The sequence below is a fragment of the Saimiri boliviensis genome, chromosome 11 (assembly GCF_048565385.1).
Source record: "Saimiri boliviensis isolate mSaiBol1 chromosome 11, mSaiBol1.pri, whole genome shotgun sequence".
Classification (NCBI taxonomy): Eukaryota; Metazoa; Chordata; class Mammalia; order Primates; family Cebidae; genus Saimiri; species Saimiri boliviensis.
Genome location: NC_133459.1, coordinates 99,043,589 through 99,057,032, shown reverse-complemented (window position 1 = coordinate 99,057,032; position 13,444 = coordinate 99,043,589). Strand labels below are relative to the sequence as shown.

Here is a 13,444-nt window from a genome sequence, read left to right as displayed (position 1 = left end):
GAATTGGAGGCAGCAAGTCAAAGAAGGCCATTAGGAAGACATTTTCATATGTTGAGGTGAGAGACAATGAGCAACTGTCCTAAGAAAGTTCGACATCCATATAGACAACTTCTCCAATGCTTTAAAGCTTCCTATGCCTTTGCAACTACCCGCTCACTCCCATGACTGTTCCCTGGACTCTTTTCACAGTGAACACCCCTACCTATTTCTGTTTAAAACAAAGCTCATGGGCTGGGTGCGGTGGCTGACATCTGTAATCCCAGCACTCTGGGAGGCCAAGGTGGGCGGACCACAGGCTCAGGAGTTCGAGACCAGCCTGACCAACATGATGAAACCTCATCTCTACTAAAAATACAAAAATTAGCCAGGTGTGGTGGTGTGCACCTATAATCCCAGCTACTCAGAAGGCTGAAGCAGGAGAATCGCTTGAACCCAGGAGGTGGAGATTGCAGTGAGCCAAGATGGTGCCATAACATTCCAGCCTTGGAGACAAGAGACTCCATTTCAAAAAAAAAAAAAAGCTCATGATCCTCCCCACCTAATGTGTCTTACTCCTTCCATACCCTCTGTCTCAGTAAATGGCACCACCAACCACCAGTCAGCAAAGGCAGAAACCTGATGTCATCCTGAGTCTTCTCTTTGCTCAGCCCTAACCATTTCACGCTAATTCACAGAAGCAGCACTGGGCATTTGGTGGGCTCCACGCGCAGTGCTGGGTGCTAGCTGTACAAAGAATATTTAAGCACAGTGTCTACCCTCAAGGAGCTCACACTCAAGTGGAAAATTATGATGGAGAATTACACAGTCCAGTGGGATCAATCCAGTGGTAAAATATACTGAAAATTGTTTTCTCTCTTCCACATGTGGAGAGATTGTAAACGCACTAGTTGCCCAAGACTGGCAAGCAGCATGACTAGGACTCAAATTCAGCTCTGTGTGACTCTACAGAGCGTTTTCTTCTTGTTCTTTGGGTGGCCAGAAATTTCTGCCCATTTTGTCTTCTAGTGTTGAAGTCTTTTCCACTGCTAATGTCATAAATTCATGGACTTAGTCATAAGCTCATGGTCTCTCCCGCGGACCATTAACATTTCCTTCTAATTGGCCTCCTTGCCTTGCTGCCTCCAATTCCACCTCTAAACAGCTGCCAAAGTGATCTTGGAAAGCGGAAATCAGGTCTTGCCATTCCCTGACCAGTAGGGTAAAATCTACACTGCTCAGCAAAACTGCTGAGGCCTTTCATGGCCAGACCCTGCCCACTTTTCTAGTCTCTCAAGTTCCAGTATTACCTCAGTTCCCCAAACTGGCCTTGGGCAAGTTTCTTAACCACTCTGGGCCCCAGTTTCTTCTATTGCAAAAAAGAGATAATAAAACCTACTTCGTAGGTCACTGTGAACACTAAATGAAAGAAAATGCATAATTAAAGCTCTTAGAATCAAGTCTGGCAGGTGCATGCAGCAAATGTTGCGGATATCATTGTTACTGATGTTGGAACGTTTCTCCTCACTCTCTGCCTAGCAAACCCTGGTCATTGTTCAAGACTCACCCTGTTAAACCCTAACATCTTCTCAGACATCCCCGAACAGAATTGGCTGCTGTTTCTGTGTCCTCACTGTGCACGACACAGCATTTCAGGATAGATTTATGATATTCTATTCATTCATTAGCTAACCTGTCTGTCTCCTCTCCTAGACTGTAAGTCCCTTGACTGCAAAGATTGTGTTTCATTGACTTTGTTTCCCGGCACTGAGTACAGTGGCTGGTTGCTTGTCTGTACACAGTAAAGATTTGGCCCGTGGATGTACAAGTCAGTAGGTTATTCAGCTTCTCTAGCTAAGGATTTTGACTGTCTGGACAAGGGTACCCACAGTCATGCTCCTGACTCTGCCTGGACTCTTCTTGCTGTACCTGGAAATTTGTGCTTCCCACTCCCGAAAAAGACTTGGCTAATCTCTTGTCATTCCTGCTTCAGAGCACGCCCCTGCCTCCACCAGCCCCAACATCTGGCACTGCCTAATGAAATGCTGGATTATTAATGACTTCTATTCAGCATGTCCAGTTAAAGCCACCTCCCACAGCTGTTTGAATTTCATCAGAGGCTTCGGCAAGCTTTCTATCCCTAAATCTTTCAGCCCCCAAAGCCACGTTTGGAGGGGAGATTTCCATAAGGAACGTTCAGGCCAGCAGCAGCCTATCTGCAGGCTGGTTTCTATCCCCCTCTGTCCCTTTATTTCTAGGTGTGGAGGAAGCAGGTGGGAGCTGTGGAGGGAGCCAGGATGACAAAGGGAACCCAATGCTGCATTATTTCCTCTCAGAACAAATTAATTTGTGACTGAGGAAATCTGAGTCAAACTTTACCATAGAGGCTGGAGGCAGCAGAAGGGATTTAATGTGAAAAATGAAGGCCTTCTTGGATTTAGGCCTAGAGACATCCAAACTCAGTTACCTATTCTTCCTACCTCTGCTGCTTGGAGACTGTTGCTGGGTCACTCAAAGGACCATTTCTTCCTCCTATTTAACACATTCTGAGGCCCAGTTGGCTTCCTTTATTCTTCTTTTTTTTAGATGGAGTTTCGCTCTTGTCACGCAGGCTGGAGTGGCAAGATCTCTGCTCACCTCAACCTCTACCTCCCAGATCCAAGCAATTCTCCTCCCTCAGCCTCCCGAGTAGCTGGGATTACAGGCATGTATCACTATTCCTGGCTAATTTTGTATTTTTAGTAGAGGCGGGGTTTCTCCATGTAGGTCAGGCTGGTCTTGAACTCCTGACCTCAGGTGATCCGCCCACCTCAGCCTCTCAAAGTGCTGGATTTACAGGTGTGAGCCACCATGCGTGGCTTTTTTTATTTTTATTTTTTTTTATTTTTTTTTTTTTTTAGGCTAGGTCTTGCTCTGTTGCCCAGGCTGTAGTGCAGTGGTTCAATCATAGCTCACCACAGCCTCAACCTCTGGGATCAAGCAATTTTCCTGCCTCAGTCTCTTGGGTAGCTGGGACTACAGGCACATACCATCAAGCCTGGCTAATTTTTTTGTTTGTTTGTTTTGTAAAGAGAAGGTCTCACTATGTTTCCCAGCCTGGTCTTGAGCTCTTAGGTTCAAGCAATCCTCCCACCTTGGCCTCCCAAAGTGCTGGGATGATAGGTGTGAGCCACCGCTCCCAGGCAGCTTCCTTTGCTAACTCTGGTCAGCTCTGGGATTGGCATAATTTTTGTCTCCACAGAAAGCTGATGGCTGGGAGTCAAGGTGGGACATTACTGTGGACCCTGGCTCTACCAGGATCTAGCTATGCCTTTGGACAAGTGATTGCTCTTCTCTGGGCCTCAGTTTCCTAATTGATAGATAAGGGAGTGGAATCTCAGGCTGGTGTACTTCACATGGATGTCGTGAGGGTAAAGTGTTATTGTGGTACTTTGCCTGCTTATTTACCAGACCCTCTTAGAGTTGTCTTGATCCTAGAACCCAAGAGAGTCCCTGACAAGTAGTAGGAGCTTAATGAAAAATGTATTCATCCGTTCTTGCATTGCTATGAAGAAATATCTATGACTGCATTATTTATTTGTTTTTATTTATTTTTTAAATGAAGGACTCACTCTGTCACCCAGGCTGGAGTGTATTGGTATGACCTTGGCTCACTACAACCTTCACCTCTTGGGTTCAAGTGATTCTTCTGCCTCAGCTTCCTGAGTAGCTAGGATTACAGGTGCCCGCCACAATGCCTGGCTAATTTTTGTATTTTTAGTAGAGACGGGGTTTTACCAGGTTGGCCAGGCTGGTCTCGAACTCCTGACCTCAGGTGATCCACTTGCCTCAGCCTTCCAAAGTGCGGGGATTACAGGAATGAGCCACTGCACTTGGCCAGACTGGTTAATTTATTAAAGAAAAAAGGTTTAATTGGCTCACAGTTCTGCAGGCTGTACAGGAAACATGATGCTGACATCTGCTTAGCTTCTGGACAGGCCTCAGAAAACTTACAATCATGGCAAAGGCAGAGGGGAAACAGGCATGACTTACATGGCCAGAGCAGGAGCAAGAATGAGAGAGGGGAGGCGCTACACACTTTTTAATTAGATTTGTGAGAATTCTATCACAAAATAGAGGGTTTTTTTTTTTTACTATCACTATACAGTACAAAGGCGGGATGGTGTTAAACCATGAGAAACTGCCCCCATGATCCAGTCACTTCCCACCAGGACCCACCTCCAATAATGGATATTAAAATCTGACATGAGATTCGGGTGGGGACACAGATCCAAACCATATCATTCTGCCACTGCCCCCTCCCAAATCTCATGTTCTTCTCACATTGCAATATCCAATCATACCTTCCCAACAGTCCCCTAAAGTCTTAACCCATTCTAGCATTAATTTAAAAGTCCAAACCCCAAAGTCTCATCTGAGACAAAGCTAGTCCCTTCTACCTATGAGCCTGTAGAATCCAAAACAAGTTAGTTATTTCCAAGATACAATGCAGGTATAGGCATTGGGTAAACATGCCCATTCCAAAGAGGAGAAATCGGCCAAAAGAAAGGGGCTATAAGGCCCACACAAATCTGAAACACAACAGTGCAGTCATTACATCTTAAAGCTCCAAGATAATCTCTCTTGACTTTATGTCTCACATCCAAGGAACACTGGCATGAGGGGTGGGCTCCCAAGGCCTTGGGAAGCTACAATTCTGAAGTTTTACAGGGTTTAGCCCCCATGGCTGCTCTCATGAACTGGCATTGAGTGCCTGTGGTTTTTCCAGGTGCAGAGTGCAAGCTGCTGATGAATCCACCATTCTGAGGTCCGGAGAATGATATCCACCTTCTTACAGCTGCAATAGGCAGTGCCCCAGTGGGGACTCTGTGTGGAGGTTCCAATCCTGCAGCAGGCTTCTGCCTAGACATCCAGACTCTCCTCTGCACTGCCCTAGTAGAGGTTCTCTGCGAGGGCTCCACCCCTGCAGCCTGTTTCTGCCTGGACATCCAGGCTTTTTCATATATCCTCTGAAATCTAGGCAGAGGCTCCCAAGCCTCAACTCTTGTACTCTGTGCATCCAGGCTTAACACCATGTGGAAGCCACCAAGGCTGATGGTTTGCACCCTCTAAAGCAGTGCCCTGAGCTGTATGTGGGTCCCTTTAAGCCAAGACTAGAGCTGGAGCATCTGGCACACAGGGAGCAGTGTCCTAAGGCTTCTACAGGGCAGGGGGCCCTAGGTCTGGCCCAAGAAGCCATTCTTCCCTCCTAGAAATCCAGATCTGTGATGGCAGGGACTGCCCAGAAGGCCTCTGAAATACCTTCCAGGCCTTTTTCCTATTGTCTTGGTTATGAACACTTGGCTCCTCTTATGTATATTTCTGCAGCCTGTTTGAATTTGCCCCTTGAAAATGGGGTTTTCTTTTCTACCACATGACCCCACTGCAAATTTTCCAAATTTTTATACTTTGCTTCCCTTTTAAATATAATTTCCAATTTCAAGTCATTTCTCTGCTCATGCATGTGAACATAGGTTGTTAGAAGCAGCCAGGCTACCTCTTGAATACTTTGCTGCTTAGAAATTTCTTCTGCCAGATACCCTAAGTCACTTCTCTCAAGTTAAGTTCTACATATCGCTAGGGCAAGGGCACAATCCAACCAAGCACTTTGCTAAAGCATAGCAAAAGTGACCTTTACTTCAGTTTCCAATAAGTTCCTCATTTCCATCTGAGACCTCCACAGCCTAAACTTCACTGTACTTATCACTATTAGCATTTTATTCATAAGAATTTAACACAGCATGGCCAGGCATGGTGGCTCACGCCTCTAATCCAAGCACTTTGGAGGCCAAGGCAGGCAGATCACCTGAGATTGGGAGTTCAAGACCAGCCTGACCAACATGGTGAAACCCCATCTTAAAAAAATGAAAGAATTTAACACAGCAATGTCCAATCTTTCAGTTTCCCTGGGCTTCATTGGAAGAAGAATTGTCTTGAACCACACATAAAATACACTAACACTAACATTAGCTGATGAGCTAAAAAAAAAAGAATCACAAAACATTTCATATATAATTTTTTTGGATGAAATCTTGCACTGCTGCCCAGGCTGGAATGCAGTGGCATGAACTCGTCTCACTGCAACCTCTGCCTCCTGGATTCAGGCAATTCTCCTCCCTCAGCCTCCTGAGTAGTTGGGATTACAGGCACATGCCACCACACCCAGCTAATTTTTTGTATTTTTAGTAGAGATGAGGTTTCACTATATTGGCCAGACTGATCTCGAATTCCTGATCTTGTAATCCACCTGCCTTAGCCTCCCAAAGTTCTGGGATTACAGGTGTGAGCCACGGTGCCTGGCCCATAATGTTAAGAAAAATAATGAGGCTGGAGGCAGGGCAGAGTGGCTCATGCCTGTAATCCCAACACTTTGGGAGGCTGAGTCAGAAGAATTGCTTGAACCCAGGAGGCAGAGGTTGCAGTGAGCTGAGATTGTGCCACTGCACTCTAGCCTGGGTGACAGAGTGAGACTCTGTCTCAAAAAAAAGAAAAAAAAAATACCTAAGACTGAGTAATTTATTAAAGAAAAGAGGTTTAATTCATTTACAGTTCCACAGACCATATAGGAAGCATGATGCTGGTATCTGCTCGGCTTCCAGGAAGGCCTCAGGAAACTTACAATCATGGCAGAAGGCAAAGGGGAAGCAGGCACGTCTTACACGGCTGGAGTAAGAGCAAGGCTGGGAGGAGATGCTACATACTTTTATTTTTATTTTATTTTATTTTATTTTATTTTATTTTATTTTACTTTATTTTTTTAGACTGAGTCTCACTCTGTCACCCAAGCTGGAGTGCAGTGGTATAATCTCAGCTCACTGCAACCTCCACCTCCCAGGTTCAAGCAATTCTCCTGCCTCTTCCTCTTGAGTAGCTGGGATTACAGGTGACTGCCACCATGCTCAGCTAATTTTTGTATTTGTAATAGAGATGGAGTTTTGCCACGTTGGCCAGACTGGTCTCGAACTCCTGACCTCAAGTGATCTGCCCACCTCGGCCTCCCAAAGTGCTAGGATTACAGGCATGACCCACCACACCTGGCCAACACACTTTTAAACAAGCAAATCTCATAAGAACTCTATCACTATATAGGACCAAGCGTGGATGGTGTTAAACCATGAGAAACTACCCTCATGATCCAATCACCTCCCACCAGGCCCCACCCCCAACACTGGGGATTATGATTCGACATGACATTGGCAGAGACGCAGATCCAAACCATATCATTTGATGAATAAATTGTTGTAAAAGTGCTCATCAGCACCACTACTCTCCAGCCTGGGCAACAGTGAGACTCTGTCTCAAAAACAAAACAAAACAAACAAACAAAAATGTGCTCATCAGCTGTCTAATACTTTACACAGGATTATGTGTATTGCTTTTCAGTCTAATGTATGGCCCCTTCAGCCATACTGAGTACTCCAGACAAGACGGAGAACAAGGAAATATCACCTTGTGTGTCCCTTCTCCCACCACCATCTTCTTTCCCAATGACAAGGGTGGGGCATGTTCTGTCATGCTCCCCTTCGATCTTTCATATTTTTTTTACTTTTTCTTTTCTTTTTTCTTTCTTTTTGAGACAGAGTTTTGCTCTTGCTGCCCAGGTTGGAGTGCAATGTCACTATCTTGGCTCACTGCAACCTCTGTCTCCTGGGTTCAAGCGATACTCCTGCCTCGGCCTCCTGAGTAGCTGGGATTATAGGCACCCACCACCACACTGGCTAATTTTTGTATTTTTAGTAGAAACGGGGTTTCACCATGTTAGCCAGGCTGGTCTCAAACTCCTGACCTTAGGTATTCCGCCTGCCTTGGCCTCCCAAAGTGCTGGGATTACAGGCATGAGCCACCGCACCCAGCTAAATCTTTCATATTTCTAAAGGAACCTTATACTTTCTTAATGCTCTCACATCCATTATTGTATTTAATCTTATTCCAATTGTTGAAGAAAGCAGGTCGAGCAGGGAAGCCAAGGCTCAGCATGGTGAATGATCTGCTCGGGAACATACCATGTGGAAACAGCTTCAGGGCCCCCGTCTTTCTCTGACTTCTCTGTCCTCCCTGTCTGTTCATGTACTGTTCTTTCTGCTGCACATGATGTTCCCTTTATTAACTGCTACCTAAAGACTCACCTCAGGTGGCACCTCTCCAGGAACTCTTTCTCGGCTTTTCTAAGCCTGGGTTAGAGGCCTCTCCAAGCACTCCTTCCCACTATATCTTGAATTTACCTCTTTCATAGCATGGATCTAGTCTGTGTCTGCCACATGAGACTCGGAGCTTCCAGAGGGTAGGGACGATTTCATTAATTTCTATATCTGTGTACCTAGCTCTGTACCTGGCACACTGCTTTTTAAATGTCTGATAAATTAATGGATGGATGAGCAATGCATAGATAGAGTGGTAGTGTGGTTTGCCTAAGGTCACTCAGCTAAAATAACAAACTCAAAACCAAATGTTTAAGGAAGGTTGGCTTTTGGTTTTTGGCTCAGAGGAGGCCAAGGTGCAACTCTCTTCAGTTGTCCCAAATCCAGGTTCATCTGACACCAGCTGCCTCCACAATGCCTCCGAAGTTCATCCCCAACGAGATCAAAGTCTCATACCCGAGGTGCATCAGGGGTGAAGTCGGTGCCACTTCTGCGCTGGCCCCCAAGGTTGGCCTTCTAGGTCTGTCTCCAAAAAAGGTTGGTGATGACATTGCCAAGGGAACAGGTGACTGGAAAGGCCTGAGGATTACAGTGAAACTGACCATTCAGAACAGACAGGCCCAGACTGAGGTGGTGTCACTGCCTCTGCCCGGATCATCAAAGCCCTGAAGGAACCACCAAGAGACAGAAAGACACAGAAAAACAAACACAGCGGGAATATCACTTTTGATGAGATCGTCAACATCGCTCAACAGATGTGGCATGGATCTTAAGCCAGAGAACTCTCTGGAACCATTAAAGAGATCCTGGGGACTGTCCAGTCTGTGGGATGTAATACTGATGGCTGCCACCCTCAGGACATCATAGATGCCATCCACAGTGGTGCTGTGGAATGCCCAGCTCCTTAAAAAGCACAAAGGAAAATATTTCAATAAAGGATCATTTGACAACTGGTTTAAAAAAAAGAAGAAGAAGAACATTGAAGCTGGGCACAGTGGCTTGTGCCTGTAATCCCAGTAACTCAGGAGGCTGAGGCGGGAGGATCACTTGATGCCAGGAGTTCCAGGTTGCAGTGAGCTATAATTATGCCACTGCATTCCAGCCTGGACAACAGAGAAAGACCCTGTCTCTGGGGGAAAAACATTGAGTAAATACACTATGAACTTGAGTTTTTTCCTAAGTATTTTCCAGTACTCATGTCCTGGCTTCTAGTGCCACATGCTCCCCATTGCCCTCTCATGAGTGCCCGTTGCAGAATGGGGGAGCAAGGGAGTCAGACTCTGGACCTGTTATTTACAGCCTGAAAAGGAAGCACCAGAGCTTGAAAACCTGTCCCAGGAAGATAAATGGTGTCTGTCAGCTCCTTTGCTGGCCCAGGGTCACTGATTCCCACACCTTGCAAGGTAAGTATAGTCATTCAGACATATGGTTCCTAAATGTTTCAAACCCCTTTAGCAGAGCACAGGAAAGGGTGCCAATGACCTGAGGTCTTGCACACTGTCCCGTACTGGGACTTGCACAACTTGGTGAGAGCAGGTCATTCCATCCTGAATCCCCAGCTGTGCCCCATGAGGAGCTCTGGGAAGCCCAGCAGCTACTGCTGTTAGTGCTGCTACTGCAGGGCCAGAAGTTAAGGCACCAAAAATTGAACTGTCTTGTATTGATTTGAATTCCTCTGAAACAGATCCTGAGACAAGAATGTGAGTGCAAAGCGTTTTTGGGGAGGTAATCTCAGGAAGCACCCATCAGGAGTGGGAAAGTGATACAGGGAAAGAAAGAAAGTTAATAAAGGGGGCCAGGCACAGTGGCTCATGCCAGTATTTTGGGAGGCTCAGGCAGGTGGATCACCTACGGTCAGGCGTTTGAGACCATCCTGACCAATAGGGAGAAACCCTGCCTCTACTAAAAATACAAAATTAGCCACGCATGGTGGCAGGTGCCTATCATCCCAGCTACTCAGGAGGCTGAGGCAGGAAAATCACTTGAACTTGGGAGGCAGAGGTTGGGGGTGAGCCAAGATCATGACATAGCACTCCAGCTTGGGCAACAAGAGCAAAACTCCATTTCAAAAAAAAAGTTAATAAAGGGATGTTACCAAGCCAGTTACCGCTGTGGGCAACCGGAGCCCTATCCTGCTGGGGAACGACATGGGACATGCTGTCATGAAGCAACTGAGGGCAACGAAGTCAGGTGCTTATGCCCCACCCTGTTGCCACTTCCCATTTTGCCTCTGGGGGCTTCCACTCTCTGGCACTTCTACTTTGCCAGGCATGTAGATGTTCTAAATGGGCAACCTTGGATGTGCAGAGGTGAATGCCAAGGGTATGTGGACGGAATCTAGGCAGAGCTCACTCAGAATTCTAGACTGGCTCGGCGCCATCTGAGCTTCATCCTCATCTTCTGTAAAATGAAGGGAACAGTCCATCTCTCCAGCTAGGTGGTGGCGAAGTTAGTGGAGATGAAGGTATGTGACACCACTTGGTAAAACGGAGGGGGATGATTGACAGTTAGAACTAATGCCAACTCCCCATCTCCTGGCACATTAAAGAGAGATTTAGAAATCAAACACCGAAGAGATTGCCAGGCAGGTTGACTCCAAGGGGAAATGGCTTTAGATTTAGATCTTGATGACATTTCTGAGTTGGCTGATGATAGAAGCAGGAGCTTCCCAGGCTGCACAAAACTACTGGTCAATTCACACCTAACCCACGCCCAAACCTCAAGGAGGGAAAGTCAGTTTATTCTCAGCTCCAACCTTTGGTTCAATTATTATTCTCCAGTGGACAGGAACTGCCAGGGAAGGACAAAGCTGCTATGGTAATAAAGGACTGTTTACTGCTTAGCGGGAGGGAAGGGCAAGCCAGAACGTGGTCAAGAATGATGAATCTGCCCCATTGGGTGCAGCTCATTGAATGGATGGCATATGCGGTTTATAAGCTCTCTCCCTTGAAAATCCAAAAGTTTCTGAGTGGAGAGGGGAACGAAGAATGAAGGAAATGACTAAGATAGAGACAGAGGTCTCTGTTTATTCTTCCCTTTCCCCATTATCAGCCAAGGCAGTAAATTCAGCAAATCTACTTGACACTAATCTTGTTAGACTAATTTACTGTAATTCAGTTCACTGTGGGGATAATCAGATTTTGTAAACTTTCACAATAGTCTCCAAAGGCTTCATATATCTTGACGGATAGAGTCTTTAAAATGCCTGTGCCAAGGTCTTAGATAGGGAGAGGGGATGCTGCAGGCTGGTGGGAAGGAGTGATTTCGGAACCCAAAGAAATGCACAGATCCGCTGTCTTCTCTGAATCCCAGCTCTTAGGACTTCCCTCCACCCCCTCCTGGTGACCTGGCTCCAAAGCTGATGGATGGGACTGAGAACGGCCTGGGTTAGCAGACAGGGATATCTTACAGATGACAGGGTAGTCACTCCCCACCCTTCCAAATCAAATTGTCCAATAATTGCTGGTCAAATCAGGAGTGTGTCTGGCATATAATCATCATCAATAAAGGCAATTCTTGTGATTATTAGTCAAGATAATGCATATAAACTTATTAAAAGATAAACAGGCACATTGAAATTTTAGAGTTTATTTGAGTGGACAGCAACTCATGAGTTAAGCAGGGCCAAACCACAAGCAGTTTGGATTCTACCCAGGGGCGCAAAAGGAGCAACCTCTCATAAGGTGTTTGGGAAACACAAGGGAAATATTCGCTTGGTTGAACTGTGAAGCCCCTGCGTGGTGGTTAGCTGGCAGTTTCTTATTGGTGAAATCTCTAGCAGGAACATAGTTGGCAGCTTCTGATTGGTTTAGCTTAACTTCCACATTAAGGTTTACATTAACGTGGAGTTCAGTTTGTTTATGTAGGAAGTAAAGGTGCGGAAGCCATCTCAGCCTTTGTGGACAAAAAGAGTCAAACTCTGTAAAATATTTGACAAGATTTAGTCTGAGCCAAATATGAGTGACCAATGGCCCATGTCACAGCCCTCAGGAGATGCTGGGAACATGTTCTCAAAGTCGATGGCCTACAACTTGGCTTTATGCATTTTAGGGAGACATAAAACACCAATCAATAGACGTAGATGTACATTGGTTCAGTCTGGAAAGGCGGGACAGGTAGATTCAAAGATTCTCTGATTGTCAATTGGTTAAAAGAGCTAAGCGATTGTCCAAAGACTTAGAATCGCTAGAAAGGAATGTCTTTGCTAAGATAAGGGGTTGTAGAGATAAAGGTTTTATAATGCAGAGGAAACCTCCAGGTAGCAGGCTTCAGAGAAAATAGATGAAAATGTTTCTCATTGGACTTAAAGAGTCTGTTCCATCAGTCTTAAAGACTATGTTGATGATAATAATGCTGAACAGTATTATTATCAAAATATGACCAGAAATAATATTGGTCAGCATTATTTCTAAAAGGGAGGAGGGTATAATGAGCATGTCTGAATGTCCCCTCCCATCATGGGCTGAACTCGTTTTTCAGGTTAACTTTGAAATGTCCTTGATAGAGAGGAGGGTTCCATTCAGATGGTTGTGGAGGGGAGCTTAGAGTTTTATTTTTGGTTTACACCTCCCAGTTAACTTTTTTTTTTTTTTTTTTTTTGAGACAGAGTTTCGCTCTTGTTACCCAGGCTGGAGTGCAATGGCACGATCTCGGCTCACCCCAACCTCCGCCTCCTGGGTTCAGGCAATTCTCCTGCCTCAGCCTCCTGAGTAGCTGGGATTACAGGCACATGGCACCATGCCCAGCTAACTTTGTATTTTTAGTAGAGACAGGGTTTCACCATGTTGGTCAGGCTGGTCTCGAACTCCTGACCTCATGATCCACCCACCTTGGCCTCCCAAAGTGCTAGGATTACAGATGTGAGCCAACCACATCGAGCCAAATGTTACCTGTAGTTATTAGGATAAAGTCCTTTTGACCTTAGAGATCTCCCAGCCTAATGGAAATGAGGATTTCAAGAGAAGATATCAGGAGCTCAGGAGAGGAGGCAAGAGAGAGAGAGAGAGAGAGAGAGAGAGAGAGAGAGAGAGAGCGAGCATTGAGCTTTCTGGTGTTGAACTTGCTGATTAAAGCAAGCTGTAAATCAAAATGTTAAGACTTTCCTCACTGTGATAGTCTAAGCAAGGGGCTAAAACTAGGGGGAGTGCTGGCGTCTCCTGCTCCAGCTCTCATGGAAAGCAGCGCACCAGCTGAAGGTCGGGTGGATCAGCATAGACATAGGTTTCACTGCTGAGAAAGCCCCCAGCAAAGGGCTGTGACAGCTTTATGGACCTTGGAGTTGAGGAAGGGCA

At 45.8% G+C, this 13,444-nt stretch overlaps 1 pseudogene; it reads left to right on the top strand.

The window, feature by feature from the left end:
• The first annotated feature begins 8,567 nt into the window (after positions 1 to 8,567).
• LOC101044418 (large ribosomal subunit protein uL11-like) lies at positions 8,568 to 9,061 on the top strand (annotated as a pseudogene).
• Positions 9,062 to 13,444: the final 4,383 nt, after the last annotated feature.